Source organism: Cavia porcellus, unplaced genomic scaffold (assembly GCF_034190915.1).
Source record: "Cavia porcellus strain 051 isolate PalLab524CR breed Dunkin Hartley unplaced genomic scaffold, mCavPor4.1 scaffold_1, whole genome shotgun sequence".
Lineage (NCBI taxonomy): Eukaryota > Metazoa > Chordata > Mammalia > Rodentia > Caviidae > Cavia > Cavia porcellus.
In genome coordinates, this window is record NW_026947484.1 from 128,082,333 (window position 1) to 128,098,118 (window position 15,786).

Genomic DNA, 15,786 nt, shown 5'->3' on the forward strand with positions numbered 1-15,786 from the left:
CTTACTATTGGGAGATCAGCCCAGGTCTAAAGACATGGGTCACTGTGGTGTGACCTAGAAGGTTGGATCTCTCTTCCCAGCGCCTCCCTTGACTCTCTGCTTCCTGGATGCCATGATAGAAGGAGCTTTTTCTCTTCTTCCCTTTGCCATGCTGTCCTGCCTTGAAAGCCAGCAGATTCCACAAACTGAGTTAAAATAAACTGAAACCTCTATAAACTGAGCCAAAATAAACCTCTCATCCTTTAATTTGGATGTCGGGTATTGTATCTCAGTGACAACTGAAACAATGCCAATGGTTTTGCAGATCGTGTTTACATAGTGAATCCTCCACAAAAGCCTGGGTTTGGACAGACTTCAACTGCTGACCGTATGAAGGGTCCTGAAAAGTGTCACACCTGGAAAATGATGTGGTTCCATGTCACTCTCCAGTACTCTACTGTATGCATTGATTTCATCAGGCAGCTCTTCTGCATCCTTCATAATATCCCTTATAATAAATCAGTAAATTAAGTGTTTCCTTGAGTTTCGTGAGTCAATCTAGTAAACTAAATGAACTCAAGAACAAGATCATGAAATCTTTGTTTACAGCAGTTGGCTAGATGTGTGACAAGCTACTACTCGCAAATGATGTCAAAAATAAAAGAGGTCTTATGGGATAGAATCCTAAACCTATGGGATCTGAGTCAAACTTCAACTAGGTAGTACCAGAATTGAACTGAATCAGAGGAAACACAGTTTGTATCCCCTGGAGAATTTCTTGGTAACCTAGACTGGATATAGTGTGTTTCCCAGAGGTTCATGTGCTATAAGACTGTTCCAACTGTGGCACTGTTAAGGTAACGGAACTTTTAAGAAGTGGGACCTAGTGGGAGGCAATTAGGTCTATAAGAAGAAAAAATACTTTTCTCAGGAAAAGTACTGATTCCCTAGGAAATCTCACAAAAGTTAGTTCTTACAAGGGAAACTGATGTCTCCCAGAATCTCTCTGGCCTCCTATCTCACCAGATAATCCCTCCTGCCTGTGATGCGACTGGCCACAGAGCTAACCAGATGACAGCATCCTGCGCTTTTGCTCTTGCAAGGCACTCTTGCAAGGTATGGGAACCATAACACCTCAGCTAAGGCTTGTGTCTACAGTGGAACCCCTGCACTCAGAGCTCCAGCCATGAGATGGCTTCATTCTTAGTACCATATCCTGTCTAATTCCAGTTCCCAGAGCCTTTCACCATGACAAAGGACCTCAGGATAACACATCCAGCTTCTGAGATAAAGGTAAGTTACACCAGTACACCAAACAGTTTCATAGACCAGCCCATGATTTAAAAGACCCAACCCTTTCTGACACAGAATGGTACATTGGTCATGAATATACTTCCTACTCTCTGCCACCCAAATCTTAAGCAGCTCTGTAGATTAGGCCCACATCTTTGCTTTGAAACCTTTCCATAGTACTATGTCCTATAATGAGCTATCCTTTCTCTGAAGTTAATACTTAAAAATCTAAAACCAGTCTTTCATACTACCCAGTTTTCTCAGAAACTCTCTATTCAATAAGTATTTATTAAATACTTAATGTGTACCAAGCACTGTGGAGGAACAAAAATATATGGCCTCTAGCCTTAAGGTCCTTTTGGTCTAAGATAAAGATGGAGTTATCTTTTTTTTATCGGTACCAGGGATCGAACTCATGACCGCATACTTGCAAGGCAGGTGTTTATGCCACTGAGCTAAATCCCCAGCCCCTTTTTTTGTTGTTTTCTTCTTTTTAAAATTTTTTTAAAGATGGAGTTATGAAAAGAATAAAACTGAAGTGCTCTTGAAACATATAGGACATGATAGAGTAAAGGAGAAATTACTCAATCCAATAGAATACGGCTTGAGGATGGGGCTTGCGGTATTGCAAGAAAACAACAGCCTTCACTCTGAGTCTTGAAAAGTGTTTGCTAGCAGATTCCAGGAGAAAACAGAACCTAAGCCAGGAAGATCCCAAGAACAACGTGATCAAAAGCCAAGAGTTATAAAATGTCCTGGTATGTTTAGTGATTGCTAGGAATTTGGTCTGGTTATAGCAGTGAGTTTGGTAAAAAATAAAAATAAAAAAAGGACTAACACTGGGCATAGGCCAAACTGTAGATGTCACTGATGTACACTCTGGAATCTGATCTTGGTCTAAAGCATTGAGTGACCGTTAATGGATTGTATGCAAACACCAGATTGCATGCTCATGGTAGTCACGCAGTGAAGATGGTAAATCCAGAGAGAGGAAGGTAGTTTAAAAAGTGACCTCAGTAGGCTAGATGGGATGATGCCTGTAATCCCAGCTGCTGGGAGCCTGAGGCAGGAGAAATGGTACAAATTCAAGGCCAACCTAGAGCTACACAGAAAATTTAAGGCCAGCCTGGACTACAGAGCAAGACCCTGTCTCAAGACAAAACAAAACAACCTCCACTACATTAGACTTGACCTTAACTTTGTCATTAAGACTTGACCTTAACCTCATGAATGGTCCTCTGGATCCAAAGACTGCTGATTCCAAGTTGAGCTTTCCTTAAAGATGGTAAATGGTAGAGAGAAATGAGTAGCACTGAGGAAAGGGTGCCAGTGTACTGTAGTAGGTCCACAAGATACTCAAGGTCTACTGACTTCTGAACAAGCTTTTAGAGAGTTAGATAGGGGTAGACAAACTTCAGCAGCTAGTCAGAGGCCTATTTTATGGGTATCCTGGGAAGCCATTTGGCAATCATATTAGAAGTTTCAATCTAACAAAAAAAATTTATTGACATGTTATTACTCTTCCTAATAACAACAAAGTAACCATACTACCTAGAAAGCATATATTTGTAAACTGGAATTGTGGTAGATAAAGACAAATAGAAAATTGTTTTGAATTTAGGTTACTGCTACACAAAAACAGCTATTTAATAAAAGAGTTTAATATTATGCTATCAGTCTTCCTATCTCAGAAATAAATGATGATATGTGACAGCCTACCTTCAGGGCTGTGAGAAAAAAATCAATGATCTTTTAACAATCTGAGCTCTGATATTTGCAAAGTGCTTTTGGTTCAGATGGGAAAAGCACTAGAAGAGGACACAAACAGATAAATCAATCAAGAGAAGAAGAAAAATAAAAGAAAGAAATAACTCACACAAGACAAACAAATCACTGCAAAGCAGAATTTTATTAAGCTATTCTTAGGCTGGAACCTCACACAAGCAATAGGCAACAAGAATTCCCGCAGAAGGGCCCTATTCTAGGAGCAACAGCCCCAGAAATACTTCTCTTGGGGCAGTGCTGACCACTAATGGCCAGCAGGTTCATTTCAGTTTCCCAAGAAGTCTCACAACTGACTTTGAAAAAGGCACTAATCAATCAGTTCTCTACATATTAATGCTACGGTTTCACGTGCTTTTAATATCAAAAAGCCTTCTTCGCTAAATCCAGAAGCAGTCAAGTTCCCTGGATCACACACTCTGCTTTTTGATGAAGAGTTCAGTTAATTTCTTCGGAGAGTTGTGAGATGCAGTGTCCTACTGAATCAGCACAGTATTATTTCCTTAAGATTTCAAGTGTAAGCAATATCGTCAGTTATAAACAAATGAACCATTCTGATTATTATTTTATCCTTATTATGTTTCTATAGATTTTGAAAGAAGGTCTATTTATCGGGTTTTCCTGATGGTCTACAGAATGGCCACATAGTTTAAAGTAGAGCATCACCTTTAGGGTATGAACACTTTAACCTTCCCCAAAGGACTGCTAGCCAGGGATCTACAGTCAAAACAAGAATTAGGATTTAACTCTTTATGTTTTTTTCTCCTTGTCCAACACTCTTTGAACTCCCCCAAGGTTTCTTTTTCCATATAGGTTTCTATTCTATTTTCAGGATAATAGATATGATTTCCACAGTTAAATCATGGAGCCCTTAAACCTTCATCAGTATTCATCATTAACATTAGCTTCAGCTGCTTTATCTTTTCTCTGAATTATTTAAAATATTACTTATATATAAATTAATCATTAAGTGTTTAACCTCCAAACACCTTTCTGAAATCCAGTTTATTGGTGATTTAAGTAAATGTGCATTTTCACTTTCTAAATGAATTTTAAAATCAACTGCCAACTGTCTGCTAACAAATATTTAAAATTAATATTTGATTATTTCTCCAAAGAGTCTTATATTCAAATTGCCAACCTATCCAGCATGTTCAAAATGACCAGTTAGGCATATTTTAAACTACACATAAGCCTGTGGGATTTAGCCTTTGTGGGTTTTGCATATTGAGACTTATGTCAGTATCAAGAGTCAATACAAACTTAATGCTAAAATACTCAATCTCTTATGTTGAAATTTTATAAAGCTAAGTATTACCCTAAAGCATCAATAACCTTTTAGAATTATTTTAAACCCAAAAACAAACTCAACTGGAAGAGAGATTCATTTTATAATTGAATATGAAATTTGTAAGTTGGATTTTACAACACATTAAACAATTAAACTCACAAGAAATGTAATTAAAGTTCTAATTCACTTTGGATTTCACTATATCCTACAATCAAAAGGTTTCATGCTAGTATCAAAGTGTTCAGGAACCAGGAGTGCCTTCCCCAAAGTACACCTATAATGTCAACAGGAAGTGATATGTTAAAGTCAAACTGATGGTGGGCTAAGGTCTTACTTCTAAACCTTTGGACACTGGCTGAGCTTCACTTCACTACACCACATGTACTGGTCCTGGACAGGGACTAACAGCTTTTCACAGGGATATAAGGGAAGGAGGACCACCTGAGTTTAAATATGCATGCTAACACAAGTTTTCTCTAGAATAAAGACTAATGACTAGAAATTAAAGGGTCTGAGGGTTCCACTAGTTGCTTCTTCCTATAGTTTTGGACCAGTTATTCTGTAGATGGAATTATACTGGGTCTGACTTGATGCCTACCAAGTCTGAGATTATCTAGCATATAAGCATTTAAAGGGAAATAATCTGTTTATTGATCGATTTATAAAATGGCTGAGTCAAAATTAAATGTGATTCATGACCTATGGACTCTCTATTAGACTGCCTTGAAGAAGATACTTTATAAGGAGAACCTTGTGCATAGGTATTACACAAAAGTATGTGTAATTGTTAGATACAGAATGTCCCCGATTCACTTACACTGAGGAAAAGCCTGAATCCAGACTACTTACTAACATGTACAAGTCTAGTGCCACATGTAAAAATAATGCTTACTAACCAGATGCGAAAGTGTCTGTAAGACAAGAAGCAATAAGAAAGTCCAGATCTCAACTGTAGGTTCATAGCTGTCACCAAACATCATTTTAATCTTGATATCCTCCTAATTTGAAGGATTCAGAATAATTTTTAATTCTTTATGCCTAGTCTTAATGGTATGTAGAAAATTCAGTAGGTTGCTTCATTGTGCCTTCTAGTAAAACAAAACTTGCAGAACACTTTATTTCTTGGTCTAAAAGATATTTAGATCATGATAATTGGAAGACTCAATCCAAACCTCTAACACAAACAGGCTAGGCACACTTTTGCCATAGCAAATTACATATGAACTCAGGACTATTTTGTTAGGTATGAAACACTGTTTCTAAGCTCTCTAGTTTTCTAAAATGCACTGACAGCAACAGCTTTAATTTAAAATGCCAGTGTTCAATATGTCAAAGCTCAAATATTCTCTGGGAAGAAGCTTTAATGCATATATATAATTAATGTGCTATCAGAGAACAGAACCCTGAGTTGATTCTGACCAATGAACCATTAGTCAAAGCCTACATAAAGCAAATCTGGTATACAATAACAGATGAGAGAATTTTCTTGTTGGATGTTCTTCCTATTGAAGGGAAAAGAAAAGAAGGAATAAGAAATCTACAGTTTGTTGTTAGAAGATAGAAAACCTATACTTAATGAAATAATTTATCCCTTATCAGCCATTTGGGCAAGAAAAGCTTTGGGAATGACACACATACAAGATCATGAGTGCAGTCTCCATGCCAGGATAAGCTGTGGCTCAGGCAGGTTTCTCACACTCTGGTCCTAATTTTTTTTTTTTACTTGTAAAATAGGTGAATTGCCCCCAACACAAATTTTGTTAAGGACTGTGCTTGGAATGTAATGTTAATGTCAGAAATGTTAATACTTACACAGGATTGATGAGGGAGAAAATAATAATAGGAAAAATAACAGACACAAAAGCAGTTTTTGTTTCTTGGTAAAGTCCATTAATTTAAAGAATCTGTGACTTTGAAAATTACCTTCATTTATTAAAAGAGCTGGCTGTTTTGAATGTCCAATAATAGTACAGATAAACATAAAGATACGGGTAGGACTAAATAATGAGATAAGCAGATAACTGGAAAATTCTAGGCACGTTTGAGGCAGATAATCTGAATTCCTAAACTTCAGTATTTTCTTTGAAAATTATGCTCAGAGGGCCGGGGGTTTAGCTCAGCGGTGTAAGTACATGCCTAGCAAGCACAAGATCGTGAGTTCGATCCCTGGTACCGCAAAAAAAAAAAAAAAAAATTCCTTGTTCCCTGCCCCTGCGCTTGCACCCCAGCCTGTGGTGACCTAGCGGCCCAAGAGTCCGCCGCAATGGGCCGTGCAAATGACTGCGCCCCCTCGCTGGCATATGTGACATGCCAGTGATCCATTGCTGTGATACTATTACAGTTGGAAACAAGTACAGCTCTCAACAGATGAGAAAGAAAATCTGTTGCTTCCTATGTGAAAATCACCTTTCATTTTCAGGGAGCTTATGAGGACCTGATTCAGTTGCACCTATTTGTCCTGTGGGTCAGTAAAGAGTTTTGAGGCTCAGGGCTTTCAGGAGAACATGGCGGACAGATAACAGCAGCCACAGAGGCTCTCTGAGATAGCCAGCTTAGATTCCAGGAATGGTGCAGTGTGGGGAGTCCTAAGAAGGGGTAGATATACCCTGCCGACCCAGGAATGAACTAAGCTGAGAGAAACCAACTGGAAATGCAACCTTGGTGCTACGACTGGAACAGATGCTGAGACTAGAACCCATGCCTCTGGAAACCATGGTTTGAATTTCCTGCCACTGCTGCTACATCTGAATCAGCACAGTAGGGTCAGAGACACGAAAGCTCTGAGCAGGAATCGGTGAACCAAATTGAGAGCAGAACTGGCTGGGAGCCCTGCATCAACTTGTGGTGAATGAGAAGAACAGGGACCCTTCCATAGACTAGGAGGCTCCAACAGAGGACATTTTGGAACCAGGCAGACTAGCCAGAACAGAACACTGCAGTGATTTCAGTCACATATTTCCCTCTCAAGCGGGACTGGTGGGGAGCACTTGACCTGGGTGACGCCGCAGACTAAGACCCAGTAGGCTAGCCCAAATCAGGTCCCTGGGCCTGGCAGTGCTCCCTAATGCAGTGAAGCCTTCAGCAGGCTGACTGACCTGGAGGGGCGGGCCCAACAGAGGCTGCCCAGGTCTGTGTCTCCCTAGTACACTGCAGTAGACAGGAACATCTAGCTAGGGTGATTCAAACAAACTGTAACTGACAAAGAAACTGGGCCTCCTATATATGCTTGTATGGAAGGAACAAAAAAATTGGGAAGAGGGAGCAACAAGAAAGGGTCCTCAGTGCCCAATCCTGAGAACACTGATCCAGGAAAGGTAAATGCAAAGGAGAATGAAGACAGAAAACATGCAATATCAGGCACGGCACCAACAGACATAAAGTGCTATCTCCAGGGGCTGGGGATTTAGCTCAGCGGCATAAGCACCTGCCTTGCAAGCAGGCGGTCGTGAGTTCGATCTCTGGTACCGAGAAAAATGAAAAAGACCAAAAAAAACAAAAAAATAAAGTGCTATCTCCAGGACCTCATAGACGAGTTCAAAAGTAAAGTATTTAACCAAGTAAATAAGGTTTAAGTAGAATAGTTAAAGAAATGCTAAGCACCTCCCAAGAAAAAACAGATGGTGGAATGGAAGAACAGAAAAAAAGGAGAAAAATGTTTCATGGAGAAAATAGAGAAAACATAGAATACATGAAACAGGTTCAAAGAGATTACCAAGAAACTAAAAACTCTATTGAAAGCTGGCAAAACAGCTTGAAAGAAACTAAGGATAGATTATCTGAACAGAAGGACAGATTTATAATGTGGGAGCATAAAAGGAAAAACTTCTTAAAAACAACAAGGAAACAAGCAGTAACAATACAAAAGCTAGAAGATGATAAGAGGATCTATAACTTAAGAATTAAGAATGTAAAGGAAAAGCAGGGACATAAACAAATAAACTGCAAAGGCTATTCACAGAAATAATCAAGGAGAACTTCTCTAATATGGTAAAAGGTAAAGATATTCAGATCTATGAGACATACAGGACCCCAGCCACATACAACCCAAACAGAACTACACCCAGGCATATAATCAAAATTCCAGAAATCCAATATAAGAATAGAATATTAAAAGCTGTCAGAGACAAGAAACAGATCACTTACAAGGGAACACCCATCAGAATTACAGTAGACTTCTCAGCACAAACCATCCAATCACAAAGAGCATGGGGTGAAATAATTCAAGCTTTGAAAGACAATAACCTCCAGCCAAGACTGAGATATTCTGCACAACTGTCCCTAGAAATTAATGGAGAAACAAGGTGCTTCCAGGATAAAAAAGAACTAGGGGAATTTGCAACCACCAATTCAACTCTACAGAGAATACTGCAGGACATTCTAAAAGAGAAATATACCAAGATTGCAGAAACAGTGGCAGAGAGGTCACAATGAATGGAGCAGAAAGCAAAATGAAGAAGACAAACTGACAACTAATGACAGAAAAAGAGCTCAAGAGAAATGAGGCAGAGAAGGTTGGATGGTAAGAATAGCTATTTTGGAGAAAACAAGACATCATAATAGCTAGTGCTGATTTAGTATCAGCTTGTTTTGAAGTCTCATCAAGCTTTTGTTCTACTGTCTCCATAGGTCTTAACATGTTATATCTTATTAGATTTTATTATATGTGATAATATAAACAAAAACTTTTATAGACAAGAAGATAATACAGAAACCATTGTTCATTTTCTGTTAGTTGGTTCTAAATGCCCTGTAATACTGTCATTCTCTTGAATGGTTTTACATTGTCTTGGTATGTTTGCTGCTACAGTATACGAAATTATACTCAAAGATTTCAAGGAAAGAGACACTATGGTAACTACTTTTATGTTGGGATATCTTGTGGTGAAACACTATTTTGCTTAAATGGTTATGTTCTGACCTGTGCTGTTTTGTTGTTATGCCCTCTTTTATCTCAATCTCCTTTTTTAATTTTTTTATTTTTATCTTTTTAATTAAGGAAAAAAATAAATAATAGCAGGATATATTATAGTAATCCACTTTGATTTCCTATTAACTTGATTTGAAGCCCTGTATTGCTCTCACCATCTTGTTTTGACTGATTTTACTCTGTTCTGTTTTGCTTGATAGTACTAAGTTTGAGAGTATAGGCAACAACTGTGAAGACAATAAGATTCACTATGATGCCCATTCTGGTTTGACTATTATCTTCTTTTGAAGTCCTGTAATGACTCCAATGTTTTGATTTTATTGGTTTTGTTTTTTACTGTTTTGTTCAATTTTACTATAACTGATGATATAAGCAATTATTTTTAAGATAGCAAGAGGCATTATGGTAACCACTGTTGATCACCTTGTATTCTGTTTTTACATTATGTACTATGTCCATCCTTTTGATTTGACTGACTCTGTTTTGTTATGTCAAATTTGGTTTTATTCTCTTCAAAAAAAGTAATAAGAACTGTGGGAGTAATAAAAACTCAAAATTTGTAACTCTCATTGTAAAAAAGAGAGCAAAAGTGCTTTAAAGGATATAATTGCGTGTATATTTAGGCATATAAGGTAGATAACCATATTACTGAGTTTTTGTTGGATCATTGAAGAGAACTGTTTGCAGTCTCACTGTTTGAATGTCCACTTTATATGTTTTAATTTTGTAACTTGAACAACTATTTCTAAGATGACAGTATGTAATCTATTAACTAGTGATTTCCTACTGTGTATTTTTTTGAAATTCTGTATAACTTGTACCCTTTTTCTGTTTTTTTTCTTTTTCTCCTTAAATAAAATTTTTTTTAAAAAAAGTATGCTCAGAAGAAACTTTACTCATATAAAGAGGAACAGGTCAAACACATGGTTCAGATACCACTTCAAACTTAGCTCTCTCCAGGAAAGAGAAGCTATTCAATGCTTATTCCCAAATTTGTCATGAAGGATAAGGATGGCAGCATGATCACACTATGTTCCGATCTTCATCCATATATGTAGGAAACATCCAGTGTTACCTAAGTAGTACAGTTAGAAATAAAGGAGCTAAATGAGTCTGCCCCATAACTACATTCCACAGTGAACACCACCTCAGTGGTCACTCAAGCTGTTTTCTAAACAGAGGTACAAAATAAAATAATAAAAGCCCATGAGATCGCTGTGCCTGATGCAGCAGAGCACAAAACAGTGGAAAATTCAATAGGAGACACCAAAAGTCAGAAATGTCTGGCCTTTAAATTCAAAAACTCAAGACTTGTGAGAGAACATGGTGGACAGATAGCAGCAACTACGCAGGCTCTCTGCGAGACCCAGCTTAGAATCCAGGAATGGTGTGGAATGAGGAATCCTAACCAAGAGGAGATATACCCTGCTGACCCAAGAACGAACTGGGCTGAGAGATACAAACTGGGAATGCAATCCTGGTGCTATAACAGGAACAGATAAAGCCTGAGCATGGAAGCTGGAGCCCACGCCATTGGAAGCCACAATTTGGGTTACCTGCCACTGCTGCTGCATCTGAATCGGCTCAGCAGGGAGAGAGAAGCGCGAAAGCTCTGAGAACGGGAATCAGTGAACGGAGTTAAGAGCTGGGTAGGCGGGGAGCCATGCATCGATCTCAGGTGAGTGAGGGAAACTGGGACTCTCCCATGGTCTAGGAGGCACCAACAGAGAACATTCTGGGACCAGGCAGACTTGCTGGAACAGGGCACTGTAGTGACTTCAGTCACATATCCCCCTCTCAAGCGGGATTGGTGAGCAGTACCTAGCAGTACGTGACGCTGCTGGCTGAGACCCAGTGGGCTAGCACAACCCAGGTCCCAGCACCTGGAGGGGCACCCTAGAGGTGAAGTCTTGGGTAGGTTGATCTGGAGGGGCGGGCCCTGCATAGGCTGCCCAGTCTGTAACTCCCAGGTGCACTGCGGTGAGCAGGAACACCTAGTGGCGCAATTCAATCAGACTGTGGCTGACAGGGTAAGAAGCTGGGCCTGCTATATATGCTTGCATATATAAGGAACAAAGAATATGGGAAGAGGGAGCAACAAGAAAGGCTCCTCGGCCCTCAATCCTGAGAAACAGGCAATAGCAGACATGCCACCAATAGACATAAAAGGCTATCTCCAGTCTCATAGACGAGTTCAGGAATGAAGTTATTAATGACCTGAAGCAAGACATAAACAGAATAGTCAGAGAAATGCTAAGCACAACCCAAGAAAAAGCAGATGGTGGAATGGAAGAACAGAAAAAGAGGGGAGAATTGTTTAATGGAGAAAATAGAGAACACATAGAATACGTGAAGCAGGTTCAAAGAGATTACCAGGAAGCTAAAAACTCTATCGAAAACTGGCATAACAGCTTGAAAGAAATTAAGGACAGATTATCTGAACTGGAGGGTGGATTTGTAATATGGGAGCATGAAATTAAAAACTTCTTAAAAATAATAAAAAAACAAACAGCAACAATACAAAAACTAGAAGATGATAAGAGGATCTATAACTTAAGAATTAAGAACATAAGAGAAGAAGTGAGGACACAAACAAATGGACTACAAAAGCTATTCACAGAAATAATCCAAGAGAATATCCCTAATTTAGCAAACGGTAAAGATACTCAGATATACGAGGCATATAGGACCCCAGCCACCTACAACCCAAATAAAGCTATACCCAGGCATATAATAATCAAAATTCTAGAAATCCAATATAAGAACAGAATATTAAAAGCCATCAGAGACAAGAAACAGATCACTCACAAGGGAACACCCACCAGAATTACAGCGGACTTCTTGGCCCAAACCATCAAATCACGAAGAGTGTGGGGGAAATAATTCAAGCTTTGAAAGACAATAACCTCCAGCCAAGCTTGAGATATCCTGCACAACTATCCCTGGAAATTGATGGAAAAACAAGGTGCTTTCAGGATAAAGAGGAACTAGGGGAATATGCAACCACCAATTCAACTCTACAGAGAATACTGCAGGATATTCTAAAAAAGAAAAATACGAAGAATCCAGAAATAGTGGCAGAGAGGCCACAATGAATGGAGCAGAAAACAAAATGAAGAAGACAAACTGACAACTAATGACAGAAAAAGAGCTCAACAGAAATGATGCAGAGAAAATTGGATGATAGGAACAGCTATTTTGGAGAAAACGACGTCATAATAGGTAATGCTGATTTGGTATCATCTTATTTTGAAGTCCCATCAAGCTTTTGTTCTTCTATCTCCATAGGTGTTAACATGTTGTATCTTATTGGATTTTATATTATATGATAGTATAGACAAAAACTTTTATAGACAAGGAGATTATACAGAAACCATTGTTCATTTTCTGTTAGTTGATTCTAAATACCCTGTAATACTGTCATTCTCTTGAATGGTTTTACATTGTTTTGATATATTTGATGCTACAGTATATGAAGTTATACTCAAAGATCTCAAGGAAAGAGACAATATGGTAACTACTTTTATGTCGGGATTATTTTGTGGTGAAACACTAATTTGCTTAAATGTTATGTTTTGTTCTGCACTGTTTAGTTGTTATGCCCTCTTTTATCTCAATCTCCATTTTATTGTTTACTTTTTTATTTTTATCCTTTTAATTAAAGGAAAAATAAGTAAAAAAAAAAAAGCAGGATATATTATAGTAACCCACTTTGTTATTCTATTAACTTGATTTGAAAGCCCTGTATGGCTCTCACCATCTTGGTTTGACTGATGTTCCTCTATTCTGCTTTGCTTGATAGTACCAGGTTTGAAAGTTTAGGCAACAGCTGTGAAGATAGTGGGATTCATTATGACGCCCATACTGGTTGACTACTATCTACTTTTGAAGACCTGTAATGTCTCCAATGTTTTGGTTTCGTTGGTTTCGTTCTTTACTGTTTTGTTCAATTTTATTATAACTGATAATATAGGCAATTCTATTTGAGATAGCGTGAGGCATTATGGTAACCATTGTTGATCACCTTGTAATATGTTTTTACATTATCTATTATGCCCACCCTTTTGATTTAACCAACTCTGTTCTGTTGTCACATTTGGTTTTACTCTCTTCCAAAAAAGTAATAAGAACTGTGGAAGCAATAAAACCCAAAAAGTGTAATAGTCATTGTACAAAAGAGAGGAAAAGTAAGTGCTCTAAATGGTATAACTGCATGTATATTTAAGTGTATAAGATAGACAATGATATTACTGAGTTTTGTTGGATCATTGAACAGAACTGTTTGCAGTCTCACTGTTTGAATGTCCACTTTATATGCTTTAATCTTGTAACTTGAACAAATATTTCTAAGATGACAATATGTAATCCATTAAGTAGTGATTTCCTACTATTTTTTTTCTGAAATTCTGTATAACTTGTACCCTTTTTCTGTTTTTTTCTCCTTAAATAATAAAAAAAGCAATAACAAAATAATAAAAAATAAAAATAAAAAAAAAAATTCAAAAACTCTGTTATCATGGCCCTTTTTGCTCTTTTCCCTTTCCCTTGGCCTGTTACCTTCCTGTTTTGGTTTGTGTTGCTGCCCACCTCATCCCTAGCCTCATGCAAACATGGACACAGCAGAATCTAGCATTTGTGATTGGTTCATTGTCTAGCACTCGGATTGGGGGTGTGAATGCTACACCCGCCCAGGGGCGGAGCTAGCATACAATGTAAGTGAGGGGGAAAAGGTGTATTCCTCTTGCAAGGTTTGAGCTTGCTGCTTGTAGTGGTAATGAATAACTGCGTCCAAACCATGCCACCTTGCCATGCAACCAGCTGAGTATGGACCAAAACCTCCAAAAACTGTAAGAAATAAACCTTCCCCTCCCTAATTTTGGGCATTAGGTATTTTATCTCAGCAACTAGAGAAAAGTAGCTAAGATACTTCCTGACCTTCACAATAAACATTGTGTACACAAATGTACACGTTAAAATTGTTTTCTCACAAATGTACACATTAAAATTCTTTTCTCAACATACATAAAAACATATATATTTATTTCAGAATCTTCTTAACCCACCCTGATTACTGGCCAAAGTTTAGTTTCAGACCATGAGGCTTTTCCTCCTCCAACTTTTTTACTTTCAAAAGGAGGAAAAAAGAAAAAACTCTAAGATTGATACTTCATTATCTAAACCACTGGAAGAATAACACTAAAAAACAAATAAAATAAACTCAATAATCCAAATTAGACTCCATCCTATGGTTAGACACGGTGATCAAAAACTATTAAATTAATTTACAAATTAGAATTTGGTTTACTTTGATCTAAGAAAATTCTTCAAAGCTAAAATTCCCAATCTAAATTTTTGCTGGTAGAATGCATAGTTGTTTATTATATGATTTTGTAAATATATGAAATTCTTATCCAAAGGTATCACCATATGGGAGAATTTAAATTCTAAGACATACTTTTTATCTTGTGTGTGAATATACTACACAAGAATACCTCTTGCTTCTAAAACAAACTGAAACTTTCATCTTTGGATAATAGCAGCATGTATTCTTTCTAAAAACGAGGCAACATGCCGTGCAGAAAAAAGCCCTAGATTAAAATTCAAATTCAGACTCTAATACTTGTTAACTGGAAAACGCACACACATACATACTAAATCTCATCTATATTTTCTGATTTTTTAGAGAGAATACTTTGGTGGACACCTCATAGAACTCTTAGGAATCAAATGAGGCATTACCTAAAAATGCTTTGGAAACTGAAAAACACTATATAATAGTAAGGAGTTACTATTATATGCTACGAGGTTCTAAATACTCTACTATGAAGGGATTAAAATCTGAAGTCTTCAGATTCAGGATAATAGTGAATTCAGAATCAGGAAAAAAATGCATAATTTATCAAAAACTCTGAAATTTATTTCTAAACAGCTCAGAAAAACTCCATTTTTTGTGACAACAACATCTAGCTTTCATTGTACCCTGCCCATAATATTGAACTGAAATTAAAATTTTGATTTATCCACTAGTAAGTATTTAATGAAGCTAGTTAAGGAAAGAATGTTCCCAAATTAAGCTGATTTTAAGAGAATGTATGTTTTAAGCACAGACTTGGAGAAATAATTGTTTTCAAATATCTAAAGGGTTTCCATAAGGAAAAAGAGTTAGACATATTCTATCTGGGCCCAAGAAGTGACATTAGGAAATTATAGTTGAATAGATAAGTCTTTTGCTCACTTCTACAGTGACAGCTAGCCAATGATAGTGCAAATGATTCTAAATACAGTGAGTTCCTCATCAGAAGAGGCAATCAAGCATAGGCTGTACTTGGAAAGAAATACAAATGATAAACAACCATTCCTATACGAAAAAGAAAAGTTTTCCATTGTAAAGCCCTTTTTCTTATATTCTCAGGGGACCAAAAATTCTGAACATCTGTCTACAAGGCCCACGTGCATAGGACTTTTGTGTGTTGAAATTTCCAATTCCATTCTCCTCAAATCAAAATAAGGTGTG

The 15,786-nt window shown here is 37.5% G+C and overlaps 1 protein-coding gene across 2 annotated transcripts in view; it reads right to left on the reverse strand.

Annotated features, from left to right (window-relative positions):
• Nucleotides 1–15,786, reverse strand: part of Vav3 (vav guanine nucleotide exchange factor 3) — a 364,771-nt gene that overhangs the window by 135,135 nt on the left and 213,850 nt on the right. The gene's annotated exons all lie outside the window — the stretch shown is intronic.